Here is a 13,777-nt window from a genome sequence, read left to right as displayed (position 1 = left end):
GAGAACTCATACTAATTCATGGCTTATCTATTGTGGTGTGCAGGCGGAACATTGCTACAACCTTCCACTGCTCGTAGGATGGCCGAGCCACCATCCATTGAACCTTCCAGGTAAGTCATCAACCCTTAGCTGGGTGCGAGACCTGGGGTTTGCTTCGCACTGATAAATCACATGCTCTGTTCATGTCGTTCCTCTTATTCTTGAGTGTTAGATGGAAATTTGCCAGAGGAGTCCCTCATGGTGCTTGTGTTCGTTTGTCTTCAGGGTTATGCTTTCGACCCATTCTGCCGAGTTATGAATTGCGGTCGTCTATTCCATACTTGGATTTGTGCAGCAATTTAGTTAATCAAAGGGCAACTTGTTTTATTGTGTTTCCGGCATTTATGCCCGGTTGTATTTATATATACTTATGAATAATGGTGATTTCTTGGCCTCTGAGTCGACCCCACTGGACAGAGTTTAACTGTGGGTGAATGAATGCTCATTACCCTTTGTTTTCCAATGTTTATATATATGTCTATGATTTGCACTTCAGACCTTCGTCTTTGTTTATTATGGAACTGTATTATTTTCTTACCGGCCCTATCGGAATGTTTACAACATGCTGTTTGTTAATGTCCTAATGTTTACAGCATGCTATTTAGAAATGTTCTTACAGTTCCGTTTGATATGCTTTTCTCTTGAATGGTATGAAGATATTATTTCGTTTACCATACTCGGTAGAGTCCGTTCCAAATAATGGTCGGTTTCCATTTTTCAGTGCACGTTAATCTCGGTTGTGCAATGATATTGTGTGTTGCTTTCAATAGTTACAGGGTTGGACTAAATCATGTTTAGGGTTTTTCCGTCACAGTATATGCATATGTTATTACTTGTCGATGTATGATTACACCTACAGCAATGTATGCGACCGTGTACCAATCGCTGGATGCACTCGTTCTGGTATGGTTTACTGATTAGCATCATTCGGTTATTTTGTTGATTGTTAATAGTTACATCGTGTACCTTAGCCGGTTTAATCTGGCTCTGTGATACACGGCACCTCATGCAGTTCTGATGCCTTAACCCTCGACTCAGGGGTTCGTTGTATGTTCGCTTGTTGTAACCATTAATTACGCCCCTGCTCGGGTTTGAATGGAAATAGTTTTTTTTTAAGGTTTGATTAGTTCATGGCACCGGATTCAATAACGTATTCCTCAAGTCGCTTCCTTTCTTTTTGGGTGCTAAGCCATTTAGATAATCACTATGATGTACTGTTCTGAATGAAATTTTACAGTTCTTTTATTGGTCTCTCTGAACTGCACTGGTATCTCTGTACTTTTATTTACTTCTGGGTATTATGTCAGATAGTCTCTATGCGCTTACTTAACCTATATCATTCTGTCGTTTCAACACGAATGTTCTTCTGTCATAAAATTTGTTAAGCATTATAACATCTAAGAGAGATTTAGAATGTGATTACTGTACATAACATTCTGTCATTTCAACACGCATGTTCTTCTGCCATAAATTTGTTAAACATTATATCATCTAAGAGAGATTTAGAATGTGATTACCATACATTTACTCTGTACTACAGTTTATATTCTAGCTAATCTTTTGTGGTAAACTCGTACCTGGTTCGCCGGATATATGAATAGGTACTCCAGAAGTTCACCTGCATTCCATGCTTGCTCTTATCCACCCAACCTTGAGATCCATCATCACTTTGGATTCTCCCCCCGAGCTATCTTGCAGGCCTACAACCCTCAAAAAGATTCATGCACTTTGTGCCTGGTTATCTGGTCCTTACCAGACTTAACCAGTTTCTTGTTTTTTTTCCTTTTCTTTGGAATCCTCCTGTCTGTCTCTACAGCACAGGGGTCCCCCTTCCCAGGACTTTTCCTGTGTGAAAGGGTAGTTTCTTCAGTTTCATAACTGATTTTTTTTTTTTTTTAAATCCTCCTCTCAGAGGCTGCCAGCATTTCAAAAAATATATATACTTTCCAATATATTTAATTTTGCCAATAGGATAATGTCTTTATAGTTCTTTATTTTTTTTAAGGAAAATAAAAAAACAGCAACTTTCAAATCTGTTTCTTACCACAGTAACATTTCCACATTTACATTTTTCCCGGGGTCATCACATCTCCCCTTCCTGTGATTGGACATCGTCCTGATGTCTATTTCCCTTAAACAAGTCTGGATAGGATTTTTTAATGAGTTCCTCGTCCTCCCAAGTAGCCTCATCAGGCCCATAGTGCTGCCACAACACTTTAACTTGGGTAATAACTTGCTTCCGCAGCCGCACTTCTCTCCGGTCGAGGATGCTCTGTGGTTCGACCAGAACCTCGCCTTCCGGCTCGACCTGCAAACAACAACACTTTCAGTCACTTTCTGTCAAGCATAAACGCTTAACTAAAACAACCAAATTAATTCTTACCCGAACATCTTGCCACTTGATCACATGTTTAGGGTCGCACACATATTCTTTTAGAACAGAAATGTGGAAAACATTGTGAATCCTAATATGACTTGGCAGGGCGAGTTGGTAAGCCACCGGCCCCACTCTTGCCAAGATCTGAAAAGGCCCAAAATACTGAGGAGCAAGTTTGGCACACCCACTCCATTGCAGTGTGCTCCTTCTGGCTTGGATCCTCACAAACACATGGTCACCAACCTGATATTCTTTGAACCTTCTGCTTCGGTCTGCAAAACTTTTTTGTCTATCCTGTGCAGCCTTTAAATTGGTACGCACTCTTTTCACCATGTCTTCCATCTCTTTAAGCATTTCTGGACCCAAACTTAGTTTATCCTCAGGTCCACCCCAACTTGAGGATGTGCGGCATTTCCGCCCATACAAGACCTCAAAGGGGCTTAGTTGTGTCGACGTATGATATCCATTATTATATGCGAATTCAACCAGGTGTAAATACTCCTCCCATTGGTTTGGTTTCAGCATTACACATGCTCTCAACATATCCTCCACTTCCTGGTTCGCTCGTTCGGTTTGACCATCGGTCTGGGGATGATAGGCCGTGCTAAAGTTCAGCTGTGTTCCTAACTCAGCAAACAACATTCTCCAAAAAGTGGACGTGAACTTTACATCACGATCTGATATGATTATTTTCGGCAGTCCATGCAGTCTAAACACGTTCTGCATAAAAAGGTGAGCAATTTGCACAGCCTTATAAGTGGACTGCACAGGTATGAAGTGTGCTGCCTTACTCAACTTATCAACCACCACCATAATGGAATCATTGTTTTTCCTTGTCCGTGGCAATCCAGTTATAAAATCCATGGAAATAGTTTCCCATTTCCACTCTGGAATAGGTAAAGGTTGTAGCAGCCCGGCCGGATGCAAATGCTCTGCTTTAATCTGCTGACACTCCAGGCACCGCGCCAAATACTCAGCTACATTCTTCTTCATTCCTGGCCAATAATATTCTTTCCTAAGTGCAGTGACCATCTTTTGGTATCCTGGGTGTCCAGTGTAGTGGCTGATGTGAAATTCGTCCAAAATCAGATTCCTAAGGCCATTCTGGTTAGGTACATACAGCCTTTTATTAAAATACAGCATTCCGGCACCATCTAATGTATATCCTTGCTGTGTTTTTCCATTAAAAGGTTGTTGTACCTGCTGTTTTATTTTCTGGTGTTCAGCATCTTGATCTGCTGCTGTTTTTATTTGCTCAAACAAGGAATTCCGCCACTTGCTGATCGAAAGTTCACACAAGCACTGTACCTTTCGACTTAACGCATCAGCCACCCGGTTCTCCTTACCTTTTAAGTGTTTAATTTCGAAATCGAATCCACTTAGGAAATCTGCCCAACGAGCTTGCCTTGTATTCAAGGTAGGTTGGCTGAAATAATTTGTCAAGCTGTGATGATCCGTTAATAACAGAAATCTTCTCCCCAGGAGATAGTGTCGCCACATTTTCAGCGCATGTATAACATCTGTCAACTCTAAGTCATAAGCAGAGTATTTCTGCTCATGATCTTTTAGTTTTCTTGATTCATACACAATTACTTTCCCTTCCTGCATCAATACTCCTCCCACACCCTCCTTATTTGCGTCAGTACATACCACGTAATCCTTATTAGGATTAGCTATAATCAAAATGGGTGCGGTGGTAAGTAGATGTTTCAATTGTTCAAAGCTCCGCTGACACTCTGATGTCCACCTAAATACCTTCCCTTTTTTCTGTAAGGAGGTGATAGGGTATGCTATCCTCGAGAAACCTTCCACAAATCTTCTATAATAGCCAGCTAGCCCCATAAAGGACCTGATATCAGCTACATCTTTGGGTACGGGCCATTCCATTATAGTCTTTATCTTCTCAGGGTCCACTGCAATCCCTTCTTTGGTAATTACATGGCCTAAATATTGGATTTCTTCCTTGAAGAAGTCACACTTACTAAACTTAGCGTATAGTTGATGTTCCCGGAGAGTTTGCAGCACTACTCTAAGGTGTTCCTTCCTGGAACGAGAATATACCAAAATATCATCGATAAATATCAGCACGAATTTATCCAAGAACCTGTGAAACACGTTGTTCATCAAACACATAAAGGTGGCAGGTGCATTGGTCAAACCAAAAGGTAGCACCACAAACTCGTAGTGCCCATAGCGCGTTCTGAAAGCTGTTTTAGCAATGTCTTCTTCTTTAATCCTAATCTGATGATAACCAGATCGCAAATCGATCTTAGAGAACACTTTCGCCCCCTTCACTTGATCAAAAAGTTCATCAATCTGAGGCAAAGGATATTTATTTTTGATCGTGAGCTTATTCAGCTGACGATAGTCTATGCACATCCGGAGAGTTCCATCTTTCTTCTTGACAAATAACACTGGAGCTCCCCATGGTGATACGCTGGGGCGAATGTAATTCTTATCTAACAGCTCTTGCAGTTGCATTTTTAATTCGGTTAATTCTGGTACGCTCATTCGGTAAGGTGCCCGTGACACTGGTGCTGCCCCTGGTGATAGTTCTATAGTAAAATCTATATCCCTTTTAGGGGGCAGCCCCGGTATCTCTTCTGGAAAAACATCCGCGAATTCCTGTACCACTGGGATATTGTCCAGTGCAGATGTTTTGTCTTTCTGGTTTGCATAGCCGACCTGAATAGCGTAAATTTGACATTTCTTTTTGAGGCATTTAGCTAGCTGGGATGCCGTAATGGGTCGGATCTGCACGGGGTGCTTGATCCCCTGCAATTCCTGCTGCTTTCCAAGGTCATCTTTGTAGTAGATGGTTTTGGTCTTACAGTTTACTAATGACCAGTGTTTTTCCAGCCAATCCATCCCAATCAGGATGTCGTATGAGCCCAATGGAAGTACATTCAGATCCACTACTATTGGCTGTCCTGCTACGGTTAAAGAGCAGTTATTAATTTTTGCCAAGACTCGTCTCTTCGCTCCCGTAGCTAACTATACCAGCCATGGATTTCTGAATTTTTCAGATTGTAGCTTACAATGTTCTACTATCTTTGGGCTAATATAACTTAAAGTAGCTCCTGGATCAATAAGAACAGCTATAGAAAGATTTGAAATTTTACCTTCAAATTCCACCATAGTCGGCTGGTATTCCGCTTGACGATCATCCAAGGCTGCGTTAATCCTTGGTACGCTACGTGCCACCTCCCCAACGGTCGATGCTTCGTGAATCTGAGATATCTGGTCCACACCCTTCCGCTGCGGGCAGTTCTTAACATAGTGCGGTCCTCCACAGCCCCAACATTGGACTGGAGGTCTGGCCATACCTTCAATGTCCGGCCTGGCAGGCTGTTCGCTTACTCTGGTCTCACTGGCTGGCTTAGCCCGGAAGGTACTTTTTGCTACATTTCTGCTATTCTGTCCTTTGCCAGCACCCTTACTACCGTTACCGCGACTTCCTTTGCTATTCCCAGCAGTTCTGTTACCCCTTCTTTCATTCCATCTTTTATTTGAAATATCTCCTTTCTGTTTATTCTACTGGTAACAGATTCTCGCTTTACGGATAGCTTCATCCATTGTTCTAGGATTGTCAAACTCAATTCGTTCTCTTATATATAAAGGTAAACTGCTCACAAATCTCTGCACCTTGGCCTTCTCCTCCTTAATATACGGCACATAGCGAAGCAGTGAAGTGAAGCGGTTAATAAACTCGTCCATAGACTGCTGTCCTAACCGTAAATCATGGAATTCTCATGCTTTTTCATCATAGAAACACTCGGTCAGATATCTCTCCTTGAAGTATTTCTGAAACTTTTCCCATGTTATGATCTGCTCGCTAACTCCTTTAACAATCTTAATTTCTTCCCACCACAGGGTTGCCCTGTGGCTGGAAGATGGCCAGTCGTGCCTTCAAATTATGATCATACTCATACAGCTGGAAATACTTGTTCATGTTAATTAACCATGCTTCAGCCGCTTCTTCCTGTTCCCCGTCGAAATGTGGAGGTTTAATTTTTCGAAATTCTCCCTACAACTCCATCTTCTGTCGTTTTGAGGTCTGTTGTTCCAGTACATTATCAGAATGGTCCTCCTTTTCCTCTGAATTTTCAGGTGCAGTTTGATAATTTCGTTCTTCTGTTACCCTCTGCTGTTCTGCACTGGGATTAGCTAGTGGTGGGTTTTGTCTGTTCGACAAACTCTTCAGAATTCTTTCCTGCTCCACCATCAATCGCGCATTATCTTCTCGTAGACGTGCCATCTCATTTTTCAGCTCTTGAACAGTTTTTAATATCGCAAGGTTTGTACTGCGTGTCTCCTCACCAAGCTGTATCCACAGCTCTGGGTTTTCCCGAGGAACGCTGCCAGCTCCCTGCATTTCCTCTGCGTTCCGTTGTTGACTTTTAGCTAATTACTGTTCCTGTATTACACCCCTAATAATTGGGACAAGAAAGATAGTTAGTTGGATTAATTCTCTCTTATATGTATATGGGATAATTATCCATACAACTGAATCATACTGCTCCAGAGGCCACAGTATTGAAACTTTGCTCTGATACCACATTGTCATGTTCCCAAAATAAATTCATATATTAAATAAAAAAATAAAAATTATTTAAACCATACGGCTCATACCCCTAACTAAACTTGTTCGTGACCATGACTGTGTGATTTAATCTTTCCGCACAATGGAATAATACTATAGTTGGTTTACGGTATATGGTCGAACCTTGGATATGATATCTAACGTTTAAGTTTAATGATCGCCATGAGTTGGTCGACGGTCGGAAAGTTTAGCCGCATCCCTTTTCGGTGCCAGGTGGTTGACAGAATTAAATTGTTCTTACTAGCACATTGCCAGGTGGCATGGCTCACCCGCGTGGCCATGTGACTCCTTGGGTTCTACGTTCTTGGTTTTCCCGCCCTGGTCTCCCGCTCGTTTTTGACGGTGGAGATCTGCTGTCCACATCCGAGGGTTCTTATGCGTTCAAGGGTTTTGGGGTTTTCATAACCCTTCGGGTCACACCTCCGGTTCATTTGGTATGCGAGAAGGTCTCGCGGCACTTCTTTGTTTGCTCAACCCGCGATCGATTCCTTCCACCACTAAGCTGGCTCCTCCTCTGCACCGAGGTGTCAAGGTTACTACAGCCACAGTTTGCACAGGTATCTGCTCTATCCGCTGCTTAACTACGGATTCCTGTTTTTCTCCGCCGTTTAACATATGCTGCGCATTTTGTTTTGATTCAAGGTTTTTTGATTGTATTACTACTATTGAGAACTCATACTAATTCATGGCTTATCTATTGTGGTGTGCAGGCGGAACACTGCTACAGCCTTCCCACTACTCGTAGGATGGCCGAGCCACCATCCATTGAACCTTCCAGGTAAGTCATCAACCCTTAGCTGGGTGCGAGACCTGGGGTTTGCTTCGCACTGATAAATCACATGCTCTGTTCATGCCGTTCCTCTTATTCTTGAGTGTTAGATGGAAATTTGCCAGAGGAGTCCCTCATGGCACTTGTGTTCGTTTGTCTTCAGGGTTATGCTTTCGACCCATTCTGCCGAGTTATGAATCGTGGCCGTCTATTCCATACTTGGATTTGTGCAGCAATTTAGTTAATCAAAGGGCAATTTGTTTTATTGTGTTTCCGGCATTTATGCCTGGTTGCATTTATATATATACTTATGAACAATGGTGATTTCTCGGCCTCTGAGTCGACCCGACTGGACAGAGTTTAACTCTGGGTGAATGAACGCTCATTACCCTTTGTTTTCCAATGTTTATATATATGTCTATGATTTGCACTTCAGACCTTCGTCTTTGTTTATTATGGAACTGTATTATTTTCTTACTGGCCCTACCGGAATGTTTACAGCATACTGTTTGTTAATGTCCTAATGTTTACAGCGTGCTATTTAGAAATGTTCTTACAGTTCCGTTTGATATGCTTTTCTCCTGAATGGTATGAAGATATTATTTCGTTTACCATACTCGGTAGAGTCCGTTCCAAATAATGGTCGGTTTCCATTTTTCAATGCACCGTTAATCTCGGTTGTGCAGTGATATTGGGTGTTGCTTTCAATAGTTACAGGGTTGGACTAAATCATGTTTAGGGTTTTTCCGTCACAGTATATGCATATGTTATTACTTGTCGATGTATGATTACACCTACAACAATGTATGCGACCGTGTACCAACGGCTGGATGCGCTCGTTCTGGTATGGTTTACTGTTTAGCATCATTCGGTTATTTTGTTGATTGTTAACAGTTACATCGTGTACCTTAGCCGGTTTAATCTGGCTCTATGATACACGGCACCTCATGCAGTTCTGATGCCTTAACCCTCGACTCAGGGGTTCGTTGTATGTTCGCTTGTTGTAACTATTAATTATGCCCCTGCTCGGGTTTGAATGGAAATAGTTTTTTTTTAAGGTTTGATTAGTTCATGGCACCAGAATCAATAACGTATTCCTCAAGTCGCTTCCTTTCTTTCTGGGTGCTAAGCCATTTAGATAATCACTATGATGTACTGTTCTGAATGAAATTTTACAGTTCTTTTATTGGTCTCTCTGAACCGCACTGGTATCTCTGTACTTTTATTTACTTCTGGGTATTATGTCAGATAGTCTCTATGCGCTTACTTAACCTATATCATTCTGTCGTTTCAACACGAATGTTCTTCTGTCATAAAATTTGTTAAGCATTATAACATCTAAGAGAGATTTAGAATGTGATTACTGTACATAACATTCTGTCATTTCAACACGCATGTTCTTCTGCCATAAATTTATTAAATGTTATATCATCTAAGAGAGATTTAGAATGTGATTACCGTACATTTACTCTGTACTACAGTTTATATTCTAGCTAATCTTTTGTGGTAAACTCGTACTTGGTTCGCTGGATATATGAATAGGTACTCCAGAAGTTCACCTACATTCCATGCTTGCTCTTATCCACCCAACCTTGAGATCCATCATCACTTTGGATTCTCCCCCCGAGCTATCTTGCAGGCCTACAACCCTCAACAAGATTCATGCACTTTGTGCCTGGTTATCTGGTCCTTACCAGACCTAACCAGTTTCTTGTTTTTTTTTCCTTTTCTTTGGAATCCTCCTGTCTGTCTCTACAGCACAGGGGTCCCCCTTCCTAGGACTTTTCCTGTGTGAAAGGGTAGTTTCTTCAGTTTCATAACTGATTTTTTTCTTTTTTAAATCCTCCTCCCAGAGGCTGCCAACATTTCAAGAAATATATATACTTTCCTATATATTTAATTTTGCCAATAGGATAATGTCTTTATAGTTCTTTATTTTTTTTAAGGAAAATAAAAGAACAACAACTTTCAAATCTGTTTCTTACCACAGTAAAATTCCCACATTTACATTTTTCCCAGGGTCATCACAGAAAATTTGATTGGAATTTTGAGAGGTTATACTTCCAATTTTTATGTTAATTTACAGAACCTTTAATTCCAGAATTTTTGACATATTTGGAGAGGATTCAGATACGTTATTTTATTGAAAAATAATGAATATTTTTCATTTTTTTTTGTTGTGGGAGTAATTGTTAAACGTCTTTTTTGGAAAAATTTCTATTTATTTTCTGATCCAATTTGTTTAGAATTTAATTTGTTTAGAATCTTATAGACATTTATGGAAATCACAAATTTTCACAATCTAACTGCCCCAGGGATTTTTTATTTAAAGAACACTAATCAAGATTTGGCCACAAATTTTTTGGCCAGGTCGGTAATTCTACTTAAAGATTACTCCTATTTTTTTTAATATAAATCAACAAGTTGAATATTGAAAAATAATAAAACTTGACATTTTTCTCTTTAAAAAAATCATAAAATATCGAATTTAAGTATTTATTAATTCACTCCAATACCCCAATATCTTATCTAGAAAACAATGGACTTTCTGGCACAATTTTGATAAAATGTGGCGGAAATTTTTGGAAATTTGGGTTACAATTGTGGCTTTAGGATTTTGGATTTTGGGTGTGGCATAGGTTTTTTATGGTGCCAAATCATTTCCACCATAAAAAAATGATTAAGTTGATCTTTTTTTAAATACCAAATTTCTGCAAAAAAAAAATGTTTAGGTGAAATTGTTGTAACAATCATCAAACACAAATATGATACTTAAACATTAATTGTTTACCTTGATAACATTTTTTTTATATATATTTTACCATACATGGGTTTCAACGAGAATTCGTTAAACATAGAGTGCACAACTCTAGTTGGATAATTTATGAATATTATAAAGGTATTGATGTATTAGATATTTCTCTTCCTAAGAATTAAATTTTTATTCCGTAGAGAACTGGGTCGTGCTCCATTTATTAACTTGGTGTTCAATTAATACACTAAGGTTTCGGAATATGCATTATGCTCGCTTGGTTAAATGGTTAACCTTGCAATATTTGTTTGAGGAATTCTCTAGGGCATGTCATTGTAATGCCTGCCACCACTTAGGGATAATTGGCACGTAACAGGTGTATTGATCTCCACTATCTAAGTATTAGGGCTATCATTGGATGGAGCAGCTATCAACGATGAGGATAGTGGTAACCGTTCTTACCTTTGGCTCCCTAACGACTTGCTCAATCTGCCTATTTAGCCTAGTAGCTCTACAACTCGTTATGCCGAGGAAATCTCAATTCAACCCGATCGATTTCTCATTCACGAGTTGTGGCTATCCTTACAATGGTGTTAGACATTGTTCTTTTCCTTTTTCCTCAGAGTTCTTCCAGGGTTGGGTTGGGTTGTCACGGTGCCTAAATGGCATGGAGGAGGAACCATTACAGAGCTCGGCCACCCCTGCTCTGACATGCAACCCTATCTTCATTTACCAGGTAACAAGGGTTATTTTCATTTATTTACCCTTATCCTCAATTTATGCAGTAACCAGTTGTTATGCGGAATCTACGACTCGGAAAAGAAGTATCTTCCCTAGGCCTAGTGCACTGACCTAGAACAATAGAAAGACAAAGGGACTAATGTTTTCCTTAAAGTAAATAGATAACAGGATGAAGCTTACCTAGAATTTTTCGTATGCTTCGCTCCTTCCTGGGCTTGAATGTTCCAATCCTAACTCTAATCGTTATTATTAGAACCTGCGCATTCATATAACACAAGTCAACGATCCACGAAATTTATGCAGCATCATCTAATCATTTTATTCAATAGATCAACATGGTGTTGAAATGTATGAAACCATAACATCATATATAAGAAAACAAAGAACTCTTTCTGTTAATAGAAATGGTGTGAGTTACAACCAAAATTAGGTGTTGATTCTATAAAAGAGCTCCTCTAAGTTGACTTGTCCTTTCCTTGTTACAAATTGCACCTCTAATCACCCTAATGCATGGAAAGATATCTCTCACATCAACAACATAAGGGTGGAATCACTCTCCAAAATCCAACAACAACCATTGTGGGATGAGGTAAATATATAGGTAAAGGCGGTAGTTCATGAATTCTTATCCTTTTACCAATTTGGGCTTGAGATCCACTCTTGATGGGAGGATGAACTCAAGGGATAAGGGATGAAAACTCCAAGGTATGATAGGATAGGATTCGAGACTTTTATCTGAGGTAAATGGTTACAACAGATCCTAGAAGCTTATGGAAGAGGAAGATTCAAGATTCTCTCTCTTTTTCTTGGATTTATAGAATCAACGCTCCCCCAACATTGAGCAACCTATTGGTGATCAGCGCAAGTGCAAAGTAGGCCAACCTGGTAGTCAATGTTGTCCAGTAAGAGGCCAGGTAGCGTCATTCCTTAAAATGACTGAAACAAGGTGCTTTCAGGTAGAAACTTAGGGTTTAGAATGAGTCATGCTTAGGCTTTGTGCAAGAATGATGAAAAGGAGGTCAAAGGATGTTGATTTTGTAACACCCTCATCCCGCATCTACCCAAGTAACCAGCGAACAGGGGTAAATATACGACGAGAGTCCACTATTATGGGATTCAACCTCCTAGGTGACCTTAAGGAAGTGGAATCAACAAAAACACACCACACCAACCTTCCACATCAACAACAGAACTACCAAGAGCCATCCCAACACTCAAGTAACTAGCCCCTAGGTCCTGTTATCGCTCAAACCAGCAAGGGACCTAAAAGGGGTTCCTAAGAGGGCAACTACTAGGTCAAGTGCAACGGTGGAGGCTTATCCCATTGTCACCACAACTAAGTCTCCCTGCTCTTTACAGGATTTCACCAATGGGAGGAGTCTCGATAGTGTACGAATCACTTTGTAAAGTAGATGTCAATGGATAGGTGAGAAGTGACCGTAAAAGCCGTTTCCCAAGGATGGAGTGAAAAATGGAACTTGCTTGCTCTTTAAGCAAGGGACTTGGTCCACTAAAGGTAAGGGGTGAGGATTGGAGGGTTGAGGGAGAAAGAATAGGATTATAAAGGAGTTTCTCAATCCCTATAATCCTTGGAAACTTGGATTCCCAAGTGGTCTTTAACAAATAGTCTTTATTCAAAAGTGGGACCACACTGGGCCAAGTGGACCCAACCTAGGTTTAGGGATGCAATATAACAACTAATGATGTTCCCATCCTAGAAAAGGTGAAGGGAAAGGACCAAACAAGAATATTCACTTCAAAATGTTGAATTGATCCTATTAAGGTCAAGCCTCGGGGATACCTAGGCAAAATTCGGTCCTAGAGCTAGGGCTTGGGATTCCTGGATATTCCACTCTCAGAATGGACTCAAATTTGGTGGAGAGGGAGGGGACCCACCAGTGCAGTAGCCTAGAGGAGATCGAAATTTTTCCTTGGCCCAATTGTTGGGAAATTGATGCCATGGGTGACCTAATGGGGCTAGACTTGGGAAAAGGGGAAAAATGGTAAAATGAAGGTTGAGATGATCACCCTTTTATGGAACCAGTGCCTAATTCACTTGGGGATATGGATTCAAGGACGGTAATGAGTAAGAACTTGGATTCTTGAAGGAGGCCCAGAAAGTCAACTTCATCCAATGTAGATAGTAAGAAAAGAAAAGCGACTTTCAAGCATTTATACTTTAAAGAAAATGATGCAAGCTTCTCAAGATCTATAGGAAATTTCATTCATATAACATTGGCCCATGCATTTAATAACTAAAACATAGCTCAATTCCACATTACAATAATGCAACAACTAGCCCTAATTTTAACAGTATGCAACAACGAGAATGACAATGATAAAAAGTAATTACAACGTTATAGAGTATATCTAACCAGCAATTCCTTTGCATAACAAATCTCCAATATAAGAGAAATATCCCAAATCCATACATCAAAATTCATTCATCTCATAAAAATATCCTCCAAGGAAAAAGTGTGAAAAGTCTCTAAGACT

Source organism: Pinus tabuliformis, chromosome 8 (assembly GCF_031772625.1).
Source record: "Pinus tabuliformis cultivar Carrire ecotype Pingquan chromosome 8, CPIR1, whole genome shotgun sequence".
Lineage (NCBI taxonomy): Eukaryota > Viridiplantae > Streptophyta > Pinopsida > Pinales > Pinaceae > Pinus > Pinus tabuliformis.
The sequence above is the reverse complement of the archived record's forward strand: the minus strand, read 5'-3'. Positions refer to the sequence as shown.